The sequence below is a fragment of the Bufo gargarizans genome, chromosome 7 (assembly GCF_014858855.1).
Source record: "Bufo gargarizans isolate SCDJY-AF-19 chromosome 7, ASM1485885v1, whole genome shotgun sequence".
NCBI lineage: Eukaryota > Metazoa > Chordata > Amphibia > Anura > Bufonidae > Bufo > Bufo gargarizans.
In genome coordinates this window covers 84,173,124-84,191,129 of record NC_058086.1, presented here as the reverse complement: position 1 = coordinate 84,191,129, position 18,006 = coordinate 84,173,124, and positions in this window count along the sequence as shown.

Below are 18,006 nucleotides of genomic sequence, written 5' to 3'. Positions count from 1 at the left end.
TACCTCAACCCAACAGTCACCCCGAAAAAGATGTCGTGTCTGTAGCAGGAGTGGAATAAGGCGTGACACCCGCTATTTCTGTCCTGACTGTCCGGACCACCCTGCCCTATGCTTTGGAGAGTGTTTCCGGAAGTACCACTCACAGGTACACTATTAGCATAGGGATCATCTCACCAGGACAGGCACACAGGGCTATTAGGGCCCATTCACTCACTGCTGCTGCAAACGTCTCCTTTCACCTGGGACAAAGTGCATAACGCACTTCGCCACATCTTTGGGCGATTTGCGCTTTGCACATTGACCCATGGGGAAGGAGAGGTTTGTTCTATAAAGGTAAAAAAAAAAAAAAAAAAAAACACACCAGTAAGCAAACACGTTAATGTTCAGTTAAAAAAGTTAGTTTATATGTTCTGTTGCAAAGTTAATAAAATTATTGCGTTGTGGCCTGGTTTTTTCTTTTTTTTTTTTTTTCTTTTTTTACCTTCCAGGTGGACCAACCGATTGACTAGCTGCAGCACCGATGTGCATTCTGACAGAAGCATTGCGCTGCTGTCAGATTACACGCAAGTCTGTGTATGCGGCGCTGCAAGACGGGATTTTCTCCTCTGCAGTGACAGATACGTTTGCCGAGGCATACGAGCTGAGGAGGAGGCGGCGTTCCTATGCTTTGGCAAGCACTTTGTATATATACAGTCATGTGAAAAAATTAGGACACCCTTTGAAAGCATGTGGTTTTTTGTAACATTTTTAATAAAAGGTTATTTCATCTCCGTTTCAACAATACAGAGAGATTAAAGTAATCCAACTAAACAAAGAAAACTGAAGAAAAGTCTTTTCAAGATCTTCTGTAAATGTCATTCTACAAAAATGCCTATTCTAACTGAGGAAAAAGATAGGACACCCTTGCCCCTAATAGCGAGTGTTACCTCCTTTGGCTGAAATAACTGCAGTGAGACGGTTCTTGTAGCCATCTACCAGTCTTCGACATCGGTCTGAGGAAATTTTACCCCACTCCTCAATGCAGAACTTTTTCAGCTGTGAGATGTTTGAGGGGTTTCTTGCACGTACAGCCCTTTTCAAGTCACCCCACAGCATCTCAATGGGATTCAAATCTGGACTTTGACTTGGCCATTCCAGGACTCTCCATTTCTTCTTTTTCAGCCAATCTTTGGTTGATTTACTAGTATGTTTTGGGTCATTGTCATGTTGCATGGTCCAGTTCCGCTTCAGCTTTAATTTTCTAACTGATGGTCTCACATGTTCTTCAAGCACCTTCTGATACACAGTAGAATTCATCGTGGATTCTATGATGGTGAGCTGACCAGGTCCTGCTGCAGCAAAGCAGCCCCAAACCATGACACTTCCACCTCCATGCTTCACAGTTGGTATGAGGTTCTTTTCTTGGAATGCTGTGTTTGGTTTACGCCAAACATGTCCTCTGCTGTTGTGTTCAAATAATTCAATTTTGGACTCATCTGTCCAAAGAACATTATTCCAGAAGTCCTGGTCTTTGTCAACTTTATCTCTGGCAAATGTCAGTCTGGCCTCGATGTTTCTCTTGGAAAGCAAAGGTTTCCTCCTTGCACACCTCCCATGCAAGTTAAACTTGTACAGTCTCTTTCTGATTGTAGAGGCATGTACTTCTACATCAACAGTAGCCAGAGCCTGCTGTAGTTCTCGAGATGACACTTTAGGGTTTTTGGAGACCTCTTTTAGCATCTTGCGGTCTGCTCTTGGGGTGAACTTGCTGGGGCGACCAGTCCTGGGCATGTTGGCAGTTGTTTTGAAAGCCCTCCACTTGTAGACTATCTTCCGGACAGTGGAATGGCTGATTTCAAAATCTTTTGAGATCTTTTTAAATCCCTTCCCAGACTCATAGGCTGCTACAATCTTTTTTCTGAAGTCCTCTGACAGCTCTTTTGCTCTCACCATGGTGCTCACTCTCACTTCAACAGTCAGGAGCACACCAAACTAAATGTCTGAGGTTTAAATAGGGCAAGCCTCATTCAACAAGCAGAATAACGATCTACTAATTATGTGCACCTGGTGTGATATACCTGTGTGAGATCTGAGCCAATTTAAGAGGGAATACATGTGAGGGTGTCCTATCTTTTTCCTCAGTTAGAATAGGCATTTTTGTAGAATGACATTTACAGAAGATCTTGAAAAGACTTTTCTTCAGTTTTCTTTGTTTAGTTGGATTACTTTAATCTCTCTGTATTGTTGAAACGGAGATGAAATAACCTTTTATTAAAAATGTTACAAAAAACCACATGCTTTCAAAGGGTGTCGTAATTTTTTCACATGACTGTATATATATATATATATATAAAAATAAAAAAAAAATCCCGGCAATGATTTATTCATCCACATCGATTGATGTGAATGGAGAAATCTGGTTTGCCAGGGCATACGAGCTAAGTGGGTATGGATGTAGGGCGGAGCTCCTATGTCCTGGCAGACGCCTTTCCCCTCCATTTTTTTTTTTTGGCAGAGATTTTTTCTTCCACATTGATCGATGCGAATGAAGAAATCTGTGCCGTTCATTTTTTTCTTTCAGCCCAGAGGCTGAACGGAAAAAAAAATCTCATTACCTGTATGCTCAATATAAGGAGAATAGCAGAAACTCCTAATGCTGGCCATACATGTAATGATTGCGGAGACCCTCAAATGCCAGGGCAGTACAAACACCCCACAACTGACCCCATTTTGGAAAGAAGACACCCCAAGGTATTTGCTGAGGGGCATATTGAGTCCATGAAAGATTTAAATTTTTGTCCTAAGTTAGCGGAAAGTGAGACTTTGTGAGAAAAAAAAATAATAATCAATTTCCGCTAACTTATGCAAAAAAATAAAAAATTCTATGAACTTGCCAGGCCCCTCATTGGATACCTTGGGGTGTCTTCTTTCCAAAGTGGGGTCACATGTGGGGTATTTATACTGCCCTGGCTTTTTAGGGGCCCTAAAGCGTGAGAAGAAGTCTGGGATCCAAATGTCTAAAAATGCCCTCCTAAAAGGAATTTGGGCCCCTTTGCGCATCTAGGCTGCAAAAAAGTGTCACACATCTGGTATCGCCGTACTCAGGAGAAGTTGGGGAATGTGTTTCGGGGTGTCATTTTACATATACCCATGCTGGGTGAGAAAAATATCTTGGTCAAATGCCAACTTTGTATAAAAAAATGGGAAAAGTTGTCTTTTGCCAAGATATTTCTCTCACCCAGCATGGGTATATGTAAAATGACACCCCAAAACACATTCCCCAACTTCTCCTGAGTACGGCGATACCAGATGTGTGACACTTTTTTGATGCTAAGGTGGGCAAAGGGGCACATATTCCAAAGTGCACCTTTCGGATTTCACCGGTCATTTTTTACAGATTTTGATTGCAAAGTACTTCTCACACATATGGGCCCCTAAATTGCCAGGGCAGTATAACTACGCCACAAGTGACCCCATTTTGGAAAGGAGACACCCCAAGGTATTCCGTGAGGGGCATGGCGAGTACCTAGAATTTTTTATTTTTTGTCGCAAGTTAGTGGAATATGAGACTTTGTAAGGAAAAAAGAGAAAAAAAAAAAAAAAAAAAACATTTACCGCTAACTTGTGACAAAAAATAAAAAATTCTAGGAACTCGCAGTGCCCCTCACGGAATACCTTGGGGTGTCTTCTTTCCAAAATGGGGTCACTTGTGGCGTAGTTATACTGCCCTGACAATTTAGGGGCCCAAATGTGTGAGAAGTACCTTGCAATCAAAATGTGTAAAAAATGGCCTGCAAAATCTGAAAGGTGCACTTTGGAATATGTGCCCCTTTGCCCACCTTGGCAGCAAAAAAGTGTGACACATCTGGTATCGCTGTACTCAGGAGAAGTTGGGGAATGTGTTTTGGGGTGTCATTTTACATATACCCATGCTGGATGAGAGAAATATCTTGGCAAAAGACAACTTTTCCCATTTTTTTATACAAAGTTGGCATTTGACCAAGATATTTTTCTCACCCAGCATGGGTATATGTAAAATGACACCCCAAAACACATTCCCCAACTTCTCCTGAGTACGGCGATACCAGATGTGTCACACTTTTTTGCTGCCAAGGTGGGCAAAGGGGCACATATTCCAAAGTGCACCTTTCGGATTTCACCGGTCATTTTTTACAGATTTTGATTGCAAAGTACTTCTCACACATATGGGCCCCTAAATTGCCAGGGCAGTATAACTACGCCACAAGTGACCCCATTTTGGAAAGAAGACACCCCAAGGTATTCCGTGAGGGGCATGGCGAGTTCCTAGAATTTTTTATTTTTTGTCGCAAGTTAGTGGAATATGAGACTTTGTAAGGAAAAAAGAGAAAAAAAAATCATCATTTTCCGCTAACTTGTGACAAAAAATAAAAAATTCTAGGAACTCGCCATGCCCCTCACGGAATACCTTGGGGTGTCTTCTTTCCAAAATGGGGTCACTTGTGGCGTAGTTACACTGCCCTGGCAATTTAGGGGCCCAAATGTGTGAGAAGTACCTTGCAATCAAAATGTGTAAAAAATGGCCTGCAAAATCTGAAAGGTGCACTTTGGAATATGTGCCCCTTTGCCCACCTTGGCAGTAAAAAAGTGTGACACATCTGGTATCGCCGTACTCAGGAGAAGTTGGGGAATGTGTTTTGGGGTGTCATTTTACATATACCCATGCTGGATGAGAGAAATATCTTGCCAAAAGACAACTTTTCCCATTTTTTTATACAAAGTTGGCATTTGACCAAGATATTTTTCTCACCCAGCATGGGTATATGTAAAATGACACCCCAAAACACATTCCCCAACTTCTCCTGAGTACGGCGATACCAGATGTGTGACACTTTTTTGCTGCCAAGGTGGGCAAAGGGGCACATATTCCAAAGTGCACCTTTTGGATTTCACCGGTCATTTTTTACACATTTTGATTGCAAAGTTCTTCTCACACATTTGGGCCCCTAAATTGCCAGGGCAGTATAACTACCCCACAAGTGACCCCATTTTGGAAAGAAGACACCCCAAGGTATTCCGTGAGGGGCATGGCGAGTTCCTAGAATTTTTTATTTTTTGTCGCAAGTTAGTGGAATATGAGACTTTGTAAGAAAAAATAAAAAAATAAAAATCATCATCATTTTCCGCTAACTTGTGACAAAAAATAAAAAGTTCTATGAACTCACTATGCCCATGAGCGAATACCTTAGGGTGTCTACTTTCCGAAATGGGGTCATTTGTGGGGGTTTTCTACTGTTTGGGCATTGTAGAACCTCAGGAATCATGACAGGTGCTCAGAAAGTCAGAGCTGTTTCAAAAAGCGGAAATTCACATTTTTGTACCATAGTTTGTAAATGCTATAACTTTTACCCAAACCATTTTTTTTTTTTCCCAAACATTTTTTTTTATCAAAGACATGTAGAACAATAAATTTGGCGAAAAATTTATATATGGATGTCGTTTTTTTTGCAAAATTTTACAGCTGAAAGTGAAAAATGTCATTTTTTTGCAAAAAAATCGTTACATTTTGATTAATAACAAAAAAAGTAAAAATGCCAGCAGCAATAAAATACCACCAAATGAAAGCTCTATTAGTGAGAAGAAAAGGAGGTAAAATTCATTTGTATAGTAAGTTGCATGACCGAGCGATAAACGGTGAAAGTAGTGTAGTGCCGAAGTGTAAAAAGTGCTCTGGTCATGAAGGGGGTTTCACCTAGCGGGGCTGAAGTGGTTAAAGGGCTTCCGTGACCGTTTTATTTTTTTTGGTTTACTTATAATCCCTATAGTGCGATTTCTGCATACATAAGCTAAATAATCATTTCGGTCCAATAGAATTTGTTAAAAACATAATTTTAAAATATGCAAATTACCTTGCTACCAGCAAGTAGGGTGGCTACTTGCTGGTAGCAGCCGCATCCTCCGATTCTAAAGACGCCCCCTCCGCATGTTGATTGACAAGGCCAGGGAACAGGATCGTCCTCTGCTGGCCCTGTTTGAATTCAAAATATCGCGCCTGCGCCATACCTGTCTTCAATTGGCGCAGGCGCACTGAGAGGCTGCTGCTTGCTCGGCCGCTCCATCCTCAATGCGCCTGCGCCGATGACGTCACATCTACACCCGGCGCATGCGCCTTGAGGATGGAGCGGCCGAGCGAGCGGCCGCCTCTCAGTGCGCCTGCGCCGATTGAAGACAGGTACGGAGCAGGCGCGATTTTTTGAATTCAAACAGGGCCAGCAGAGAACGATCTCGTTCCCTGGCCCTGTCAATCAACATGCAGAGGGGGCGTCTTTAGGATCGGAGGATGCGGCTGCTACCAGCAAGTAGCCGCCCTACTTGCTGGTAGCAAGGTAATTTGCATATTTTAAAATTACGTTTTAAACAAATTCTACTGGACCGAAATGATAATTTAGCTTATGTATGCAGAAATCGCACTATAGGGATTATAAGTAAACAAAAAAAAAAACTGTTTAGCCCTTTAAAAAAAAAAATTTTATGTTTTTTCTATGAAAAATTATCCAGCCGATCGCTTTTGGTCTGATCATAATGAAGCAACGGCCTTATCATCTGGGGTGTGGCAACATTGCCAACACACTCATAGAGGTGATCGCTTCATTGTGATACGCCAGCCCCTTCACCACAACAAGGTAACGATCACGAAGGGGAATTGACACTTGCATGTGCCTTTTTTTTGTTTTGTTTTTGCATCCACAGTGCAACACCAGAGGCCAGAAAAATTAGGCATGTACACATGATGTTTAAAAATTGATGTTTTCCAGGCAGAAAGGTGACTAAAACATTGCGGCTTGAACCCTAGTTGGTGGCGGAGAATTAACGAAAGTCATCCGGTATGCAGACTTTAAATACAGCAGCGTGAGGACCATTTTGAGGCCAAGGCATGTCATCAGGCCTTTTGTTAGTCAAACGTATCCCCCACTGTCAGTCCCTTCGGGATCCATGCCTCATTCATCTTAATGAAGGTGAGGTAATCAACACTTTTTTGACCGAGGCGACTTCTCTTGTCAGTGACAATGCTTCCTGCTGCACTGAAGGTCCTTTCTGACAGGACACTTGAAGCGGGGCAGGCCAGAAGTTCTATCGCAAACTGGGATAGCTCAGGCCACAGGTCAAGCCTGCACACCCAGTAGTCAAGGGGTTCATCGCTTCTCAGAGTGTCGATATCTGCAGTTAAGGCGAGGTAGTCTGCTACCTGTCGGTCGAGTCGTTCTCTAAGGCTGGATCCCGAAGGGCTGTGGCGATGTGTAGGACTGAAAAAGCTATGCATGTCCTCCATCAACAACACATCAGTAAAGCGTCCTGTCCTTGCTGCCGTGGTCATGGTAGGAGGAAGATTACTTTCACCTCTTCCCCAGTTAGATTCCTGTTGTGCTGTGACATCCCCCTTATAAGCTGTGTAAAGCATATTTTTTAGTTTGGTTTTGAACTGCTGCATCCTTTCTGACTTCCGGTAATTTGGTAACATTTCCGCCACTTTCTGCTTATAACGGGGGTCTAGAAGCGTGGCCACCCAGTACAGGTTGTTCTCCTTCATCCTTTTTATATGAGGGTCCCTCAACAGACATGACAGCATGAAAGACCCCATTTGCGCAAGGTTGGATGCCGAGCTACTCATTTCCCATTCCTCGTCCTCACTGATGTCATTGATGGTCTGTTCTTTCCCCCAGCCACATACAACACCACAGGTCCCAGATAGGTGACAACAACGAGCACCCTGGGATGCCTGCTGTGGTTGGTCTTCCTCCTCCTCAAAGCCACATTCCTCCTCTGACTCCTCTTCCTCATAGTCCTCTTGCAGCGTTGCCGCAGGTCTGGCAAGCAATGATGACAAGGCTGTTTCTGGTGGTGACCACAACTCTTCCTTTTCACGCTCATCTACAGCCTGATCCAGCACTCTTCGCAGGGCACTCTCCAGGAAGAAAACAAATGGGATGAGGTCGCTGATGGTGCCTTCGGTGCGACTGACTAGGTTGGTCACCTCCTCAAAATGACGCATGAGCCTACAGGCATTGGGCATGAGCGTCCAGTAACATGGCAAAAAAAAAAACAGCTCCGCAGAGGCTGTCCTAGCACCCCGGTCATACAAATACTCGTTGACTGCTTTCTCTTGTTGGAGCAGGCGGTCGAACATTAGGAGTGTTGAATTCCAACGTGTCGGGCTGTCGCAAATCAAGCGCCTCACTGGCATGATGTTTCACCGCTGAATATAGGAAAAGTGCGCCTTAGCTGTGTAGGAACGCCTGAAATGGCCACACACCTTCCTGGCCTGCTTGAGGACGTCCTGTAAGCCTGGGTACTTAGACACAAAGCGTTGTACGATGAGATTCAACACATATGCCATGCACGGCACATGTGACAACTTGCCCAAATTCAATGCCGCCAACAAATAGCTTCCATTGTCACACACCACTTTGCCGATCTCCAGTTGGTGCGGGGTCAGCCACTGATCCAACTGCGCGTTCAGAGCGGACAGGAGTGCTGGTCCGGTGTGGCTCTCTGCTTTCAGGCAAGTCAACCCCAAGACAGCGTGACACTGTTGTATCCGGGATGTGGAATAGCCCCTGGGGAGCTGGGGGGATTCAGTTGATGTGCAGCCAGACGCCGCAGCAGAAGAGGACTCAGCCGAGGAGGTTATCGAAGAGGATGGAGTAGGAGGAGTAGAGGAGGTGGCAGTAGGCCTGCCTGCAAGTCGTGGCGGTGTCACCAACTCCGCTGCAGAGCCACGCATTCTATGCTTGTCAGCCGTCAGCAGGTTGACCCAATGCGCAGTGTACGTGATATACCTGCCCTAACCGTGCTTTGCAGACCAGGTATCAGTGGTCAGATGGACCCTTGCCACAACACTGTATGCCAGAGATGCCATGACTTCCTTTTCAATAACAGAGTAGAGGTTTGGGATTGCCTTTTTTGTAAAAAACTGTGGTGTCCCAATAGCGACAAAATTTTTGAAGGCCTCAGACTCCACCAGCTGGTATGGTAAAAGCTGGCGGGCTAAGAGTCTGTGACATTGGCTTCTTACGCTCAAACATTTCCTTGACAGACACCTGACTGTGGGCAGATGAGATGGAACTGCTGAAGGTGAGAGGCGGAGTGGTGGGTGGTTGAGAGGGGGAAAGGAGGACAGCAGTGGTTGACGTGGCTGAAGATACTGGACCAGGAGGAGGATGGTGGCTTTGAGTTTGTGGGCTGCTTGTACTCGTGTTGATCGCATTGGCGTTTGTGATGTGAGATCATGTGCCTTCGCAAAGCAGTTGTACCGAGGTGGGTGTTGGACTTCCCATGACTCAGTTTCTTTTGGCACAGGTTGAAAATGACATTGCTGTTATCAGAGGCAGACACACAAAAAGAATCCACACTGCTGAGCTTTGCAATGACGGCATTCTGGTGGTGGCAATAGCATGCGTTGATTGGTGTGCTGTCTGGCTGACCCTGGGTGCCGATACATGCTGTCTGACTGTGCCACTAGCTCCTTGCGACGACCTCCTCCTGCTTCCAACTCATCTCCTCCTTCTCTCTGTCTCCCCTTCTGAACTTCCCCCTCTTCTTCTTCTCTTTGAGCAGGCACCCACGTGGCATCCACGGACACATCATCATCATCAACCACTTCACTTGTATCTGACACCTCAGCAAAGGAAGCAGGAGCGGGTACAACATGATCATCATCATCACACTGTACGTCCATGTGTGTAATCCTGCCTGACTGAGACATATCCCTGTTATCTACATCCTCTGGCAATAATGGTTGCGCATCACTAATTTCATCCAAATGATGTGTAAATAACTCCTCTGACGGATCAAGTGAAGCGGCTGTGGTGGCTGTGGTGGTAGTGGTGGTGGTGGCGGTAGACGGGAGAGTGGTAACTTGAGAGCAGGTGACCGAAGCTGAGCTGGAGGAGGATGATGCGTCAAGGTTCTTAGCGGAAGCTGTTGAAGATTGGGTGTCCTGTGTAAGCCAGTCAACTATGTTCTCAGAATTTTTCGGGTTCAGGGTATGTGGCCTTTGAACACTGGGCATTGTTCCAGGGCCAGTGAAAATCACAGCACCACGACAACGACGGCCCCTGCGGGGTGGCCTGCCTCTGCCTGTCATTTTTTTTTAAATAAGTGGTAGTATGCGTGCAAGGTACTGTGCCACCCTATATAAGTGGTGGGCAGTGGGCCTGACACACACTGGCTTGCAACTGCGATTATATCTCAGAGAAAAAATAATTTGACTTTTTTTTATCTGCAAGGTATTGTGACACCCTGTAACGGTATGAGTGGTGGCCTGGCCAGTGGGCACAGTACAGTCTGTGTGGGCCTGATACACACTGGCTTGCAACTGCGATTATGTCACAGTGAAAAAATAATTTTACTTTTTTTTTTATCTGCAAGGTATTGTGACACCCTGTAACGGTATGATTGGTGGCCTGGCCAGTGGGCACAGTACAGTCTGTGTGGGCCTGACACACACTGGCTTGCAACTGCGATTATATCACAGTGAAAAAATTATTTGACTTTTTTTATCTGCAAGGTATTGTGACACCCTGTAACGGTATGATGGTGGCCTGGCCAGTGGGCACAGTACAGTCTGTGGGTCTGACACACACTGGCTTGCAACTGCGATTATATCACAGTGAAAAAATAATTAGACTTTTTTTATCTGCAAGGTATTGTGACACCCTGTAACGGTATGAGTGGTGGCCTGGCCAGTGGGCACAGTACAGTCTGTGTGGGCCTGACACACACTGGCTTGCAACTGCGATTATATCACAGAAAAAAAATTATTTGACTTTTTTTTAATCTGCAAGGTATTGTGACACCCTGTAACGGTATGAGTGGTGGCCTGGCCAGTGGGCACAGTACAGTCTGTGGGCCTGACACACACTGGCTTGCAACTGCGATTATATTACAGTGAAAAAATAATTCAACTTTTTTTATCTGCAAGGTATTGTGACACCCTGTAACGGTATGAGTGATGGCCTGGCCAATGGGCACAGTACAGTCTGTGTGGGCCTGACACACACTGGCTTGCAACTGCGATTATATCACAGAGAAAATATAAATTGACTTTTTTTTTATCTGCAACATATTGTGACACCCTGTAACGGTATGAGTGGTGGCCTGGCCAGTGGGCACAGTACAGTCTGTGGGCCTGCAGCCTCTCACACACGGGCAGGCAACGGCAATATATATATATATAAAAAAAGCAGACTAATGTACCAGCCCTAAAAATGGCTTTTTGGTGTGCTGTCAGGACGCTGTCCTTACAGCAGATGAGTCTGTGGACACAGAACACTGCCCTAGCTAACGCTTTCCCTATTAGATCAGCAGCAGCAACACTGTCCCTCCTCTCACTAAGAATGCAGCTTCCGAATGAATCTAAAATGGATGCTGTCCAGGAGGTGGGAGGGTCTGGGAGGGAGGGTCTGCTGCTGATTGGCTGGAATGTGTCTGCTGACTGTGAGGTACAGGGTCAAAGTTTGCTCAATGATGATGTATAGGGGGCGGACCGAACATCGCATATGTTCGCCCGCCGCGGCGAACAAGCCATGTTCACTGTGAACTGTTCGCCAGCGAATAGTTCGGGACATCACTACTTCTCATCAGTCGTTCCGTCAGCAAACGATCACAGAAGCGATTGCAAAGAGGAAACAGTATGCGTGCACTCATGCAATGGTGCAGAAGCTGAATGTGCTCATGGCCAAGTTGCTGATGCTGCAGTCCCTTTCTTTCCAAGTGTTGGACTCTGCACCTTTCAGAGAACTAATGGCTTGTGCCGAGCCAAGGTGGAGAGTCCTAAGCCGTCATTTCGTTGCCAAAAAGGCAGTACCAGCCCTGCACACATATGTAGAACAGAAGGTGGGCCAGTTCTTGAGCCTGTCGGTGTCTGTCCAAAGTGCAAGGCAGCCCCAAATGTGTGGAGCTCTAACTACAGTCAGGGACAATACATGTCCTTTACGGCCCACTCAGTGAATGTGGTTCCTGCACAGCCACACCAGCAACTTGGCTATGTGATGCTGTTTCTGATTCCATGTTCTCATGGTGTTGGTCCTGCAACAATGTCAGCCTCTGCCTCCTCATCCTCCACTGTGTCCTCAGCCTTCACTGCAGGGACAATTCACAGTGCACCTCCGGGATACCACATGGGAAGGGCACGGCGGTGTCACGCTGTTCTGCACCTCGTTTGCCTGTGCAAACGGAGTCACAAAGGGAAGGAACTGCTCCGTGTCCTTCATCAAGAAATCGAATCCTGGCTTTCTCTGTGACAACTCAAAATCAGAACCATGGTGACCGACAATGGGAAGAACATGGTGTCGGGACTGCTTCAAGGATGGCTGAGCCATGCGCCCTGCATGGCACACGTGTTCAATCTGGTTGTCAAGCGGTTCCTGAAATCTTCCACACATCTGCAAGACATCCTAAAAATGTCCAGGAAACTTTGCATACAATTCAGCCACTCATTCACCACAAAGCACACCCTCTTTGAGCTGCAGAGGCAGAACTGCATCCCCCAACATAGGCTGATATGCGACGTTTCCACCTATTGGAATTCCACCCTCCATATGTTGGACCGACTATACAAACAGAGAAAGGCCATAAACGATTTCTTGATGATCCAAGCGGACAGGAGTACGTCCTTGTGTAACTTCGATGTCAGCCAGTGGCAGCTCATGCGTGACACCTGCCATTTGCTCAGGCCCTTTGAGGAGGCCACGTTATTTTTCAGTCGCCAGGACTACGGGATGAACAACCTCATTCCACTGCTTCATGTCCTGGAACAGATGCTGGTAAATATGGCTGGTCAGGGGACTGGAGACGTGGTGCCTAGATCTCACGGCCATATGAACCCTGTGGGGGCTGAACTGGAGGAGGATGAGGATGTTGGAGCACAAGCAATATGTAGCGAAATGGGTGGTTTTTATACACAGGTGACAGGAGAGGAAGATCAGGAACAGCCAGAGGAGCTACAGGGCGATGAGGAAGATGAGGCAGAGGACCCAGGCACACAGTGGCAGAATGCAGTGGAGATGGAGGCAGGGAGTCCCTCCGAGTCACTTGCACAAATGGCCCGATGCATGCTCATTTGCTTGCGTAGTGACAGCCGAATTGTCACAATTCGGCAGAGGGAAGACTTCTGGCTCTCCACCTTGTTGGACCCTCGCTACTGGTCCAAGATGGGGGCCTTTTTTACACCCACTGAGACGGAGGACAAACTGAACTGCTATAAAGACATCCTATGTAGTGAGTTGGCCACTGCCTATCTGCGCCATTGTCCATCCTCTCGCAGGTCTGAACGGGGGGCCCTCTGCGCTCACGTTCCTCTGCCATGTCTGCTGTGGCAGGGTGGGGGGTAGGAGCAGTCCCAGCTCCATCAGCAGCAACTTGAGTCTAGAGTCGCTGATGAGCAGCTTTCTTCTCCCACCTAGTGAAGAAACTACTCACCAGCAGCAGCAGTAGCTAGACCTGGAACAGGACCTGAACCAGCAGGTGGTTGCATACTTGGACAGCACCCTACCACCCCACATTGAAGATCCGCTGGACTACTGGGCAGCCAAACTGGATTTGTGGCCGCAACTGGCAGAGTTTGCACTGGAAAAGCTGTCCTGCCCAGCAAGTAGTGTGGCATCAGAGCAGGTGTTTAGTGCTGCGGGGGCCAAGAAGATCTCACCTGTCCACCCAAAATGTGGAGAGACTGACCTTTGTCAAGATGAATCAGGCGTAGATCAGCCAGAATTTCCACCCACAAATGCCTGATGCATCAGACTAGATCATCCATGGTGCCACACTAACACTTTGACAAAAGAGACCAGTTTCTTCTGGCTACCTGCCTCAGCTACTATTTTAATGCTCCCACCCACCTGATGCCACATATCTGATGCCAAGTGCTCCTTCTTTCACCCACCATCTTCAGCTGGTACTGGCATTGCCACCCACCTCCCCACTTTGTCACCGGGTCACTTTGTGGTCTCCTGATGCTGCCACCTTACCACTCAGGTCTCCTGATGCTGCTGCTGCCACCTCCACACTGTCATTGTGCCACCCTGTGGCCTCCTTCTGATACTACAGCTGCAGCCACCTCCACACTCTGTCGATGTGCCACTCTATGGCCTCCTCCTGATACTACTGCTGCAGCCAACTTCACAGTGTCATTGTGCCACTCTGTGGCCTCCTGATGCTGCCACCTCCACACTGTCATTGTGCCACTCTGTGGCCTCCTCCTGATGCTGATGCCACCGCCACACTGTCATTGTGGCACCCTGTGGCCTCCTGATGCTGCTGCTGCCACCTCCACACTGTCATTGTGCCACCCTGTGGCCTCCTCCTGATGCTGCTCCAGACTGTCATTAGGCCGTTCTGTGGTCTCCTCATGCTGCTTCCACCTCACTACTGTCATAGGGACACTCTGTGGACTTCTCATGCTGTTCCCACCCTCCCCACTTCATAACTGGGCCACTATTTTGCCTTTCGGCCTGGCTGACCTCATCATTTATTCAATATAGGATAAGTGGACAACCCCTTTAATGAGAAAGTAGAGTATAATGATTTGATCAATAAGTGATATCTGGGACACTTTTTGATTACACATCAGTTATAATTAGAATGCACAGTTTACAGACTTCAGCTGAAAACGTCAGTTATTTCATTTCCCTTGTCCTGTTAGTATTGGCATTTGTCTTCTGTGTCAGAATTTGGTATTGCTTTATTATGTATCACCTGTTTTATAACTACTTCTGCAATGTCAATTTTCTTCCTTATGATCTGAAGTAGTGTATACTTTTGTTGAGAATATTTGTATATGTAGTACTATATTAAAAAAATTCTAATAAATATATGGTTAAGTAATGCATCTTTCCCTAATAGGCTGTCCACATAAAGAACAAGAACCATGTACTACGTACGATCTGATGAAATTTTGCTCTTCACTAATTCATCTTTTAGATTTTTTGACCACTTAGATTACAGGTTTAATAGCCAATACGCTATGTAGTAAATCTGGATAGCTCTCAATGTGCCAATGGTGTAAGATCATTCCTTTCAGAAATTCAGACACAAAGTCCCATAGTGGTGAATGGCTGCACATGCACAGCTCTAAAAATCGATGCGTGTCCCATATTTTTGTGATAGGACACAAATGGGACAACCTCTTTAAGCGTGTCCCACCCCCAATGTACAGTATGTGGCATCTGTACATGGGTGTAATCAGTCATACATTTTTTTTCTCAGTTTTTTAGCATGACAACACAATATTCTTTACCTATACATCACATATACTCTACGTATCCACTGCAAGACAAAGCCAAACAGCACTGCAATACAGACAGACAAGTAATAAGGGATAGAAGAATAGGAAAGATGGGATAGGGCAGGGAAATCACATGCCCAAAGCTTTATTGAAAGACTGACTCAAAAATGGGGGAGAAAGGGGTTAATCCTCCTCTTCATCGACATCAGGTCTGTCCAGGATGGTAGAGTCTCTAGGCAGGCTGGACGTTCCCCCCCTTAAAATGATGCAATTCCTTGCCAGTAATCTAGCCCAGCTGTTGTCTGTTTTTTTTTTTTTTGTTTTGTTTTCCCATTGAAGTGCCTGTGTTGGTTAGGAGTAGAGTTGAGCGGACACCTGGATGTTCGGGTTCGAGAAGTTCGGCCGAACTTCCCGAAAATGTTCGGGTTCGGGATCCGAACCCGATCCGAACTTCATCCCGAACCCGAACCCCATTGAAGTCAATGGGGACCCGAACTTTTCGGCACTAAAAAGGCTGTAAAACAGCCCAGGAAAGGGCTAGAGGGCTGAAAAGGCAGCAACATGTAGGTAAATCCCCTGCAAACAAATGTGGATAGGGAAATGAATTAAAATAAAAATTAAATAAATAAAAATTAACCAAAATCAATTGGAGAGAGGTCCCATAGCAGAGAATCAGGCTTCACGTCACCCACCACTGGAACAGTCCATTTTCATAAATTTAGGCCCAGCACACAGGCAGAGGAGAGAGGTTCCGTAACACAGAATCTGGCTTCATGTCACCAGAGAATCAGTCTTCACGTCATAGCAGAGAATCAGGCTTCACGTCACCCACCACTGTAACAGTCCATTTTCATAAATTTAGGCCCAGCACCCAGGCAGAGGAGAGAGGTCCCGTAACAGACAATCTGGCTTCATGTCAGCAGAGAATCAGTCTTCATATCATAGCAGAGAATCAGGCTTCACGTCAGCCACCACTGCAACAGTCCATTGTCATATATTTAGGCCCAGCACCCAGGCAGAGGAGAGAGGTCCCTTAACAGAGAATCTGGCTTCATGTCAGCAGAGAATCAGTCTGCATGTCATAGAAGAGAATCAGGCTTCACGTCACCCACCACTGTAACAGTCCATTTTCATAAATTTAGGCCCAGCACCCAGGCAGAGGAGAGAGGTCCCGTAACAGACAATCTGGCTTCATGTCAGCAGAGAATCAGTCTGCATGTCATAGCAGAGAATCAGGCTTCACGTCACCCACCACTGTAACAGTCCATTGTCATAAATTTAGGCCCTGGCACCCAGGCAGAGGAGAGAGGTCCCGTAACAGACAATCTGGCTTCATGTCAGCAGAGAATCACTCTGCATGTCATAGCAGAGAATCAGGCTTCACGTCACCCACCACTGTAACAGTCCATTTTCATAAATTTAGGCCCAACACCCAGGCAGAGGAGAGAGGTTCCGTAACACAGAATCTGGCTTCATGTCACCAGAGAATCAGTCTTCATGTCATAGCAGAGAATCAGGCTTCACGTCAGCCACCACTGCAACAGTCTATTTTCATAAATTTAGGCCCAGCACCCAGGCAGAGGAGAGAGGTTCCGTAACACAGAATCTGGCTTCATGTCACCAGAGAATCAGTCTTCATGTCATAGCAGAGAATCAGGCTTCACGTCACCCACCACTGTAACAGTCCATTTTCATAAATTTAGGCCCAGCACCCAGGCAGAGGAGAGAGGTCCCATAACAGACAATCTGGCTTCATGTCGGCAGAGAATCATTCTGCATGTCATAGCAGAGAATCAGGCTTCACGTCACCCAACATTGGAACAGTCCGTTGGCATATATTTAGGCCCCGGCACCCAGACAGAGGAGAGGTTCATTCAACTTTGGGTAGCAACTTTGGAGTCCAATAATATATGGTTAAGGGGAGGTAGTTAATGTCTAATCTGCACAAGGGATGGACAGGTCCTGTGGGATCCATGCCTGGTTCATTTTTATGAACGTCAGCTTGTCCACATTGGCTGTAGACAGGCGGCTGCGTTTGTCTGTAATGACGCCCCCTGCCGTGCTGAATACATGTTCAGACAAAACGCTGGCCGCCGGGCAGGCCAGCACCTCCAAGGCATAAAAGGCTAGCTCTGGCCACGTAGACAATTTAGAGACCCAGAAGTTGAATGGGGCTGAACCATCAGTCAGTACGTGGAGGGGTGTGCACACGTACTGTTCCACCATGTTAGTGAAATGTTGCCTCCTGCTAACACGTTGCGTATCAGGTGGTGGTGCAGTTAGCTGTGGCGTGTTGACAAAAGTTTTTCACATCTCTGCCATGCTAACCCTGCCCTCAGAGGAGCTGGCCGTGACACAGCTGCCTTGGCGACCTCTTGCTCCTCCTCTGCCTTGGCCTTGGGCTTCCACTTGTTCCCCTGTGACATTTGGGAATGCTCTCAGTAGCGCGTCTACCAACGTGCGCTTGTACTCGCGCATCTTCCTATCACGCTCCAGTGCAGGAAGTAAGGTGGGCACATTGTCTTTGTACCGTGGATCCAGCAGGGTGGCAACCCAGTAGTCCGCACACGTTAAAATGTGGGCAACTCTGCTGTCGTTGCGCAGGCACTGCAGCATGTAGTCGTAGTGGGCCCTGGCTGGCCACATTTGTACCTGGCCTCTGCTGTTGAAATAAACCTCCCTCTGAGTCACTTCGAAGAGACTGACCCGAAAGTGCTAAATGCTAAAAATGACCCCTCTTCCTCCTCCTCCTCCTGGGCCACCTCCTC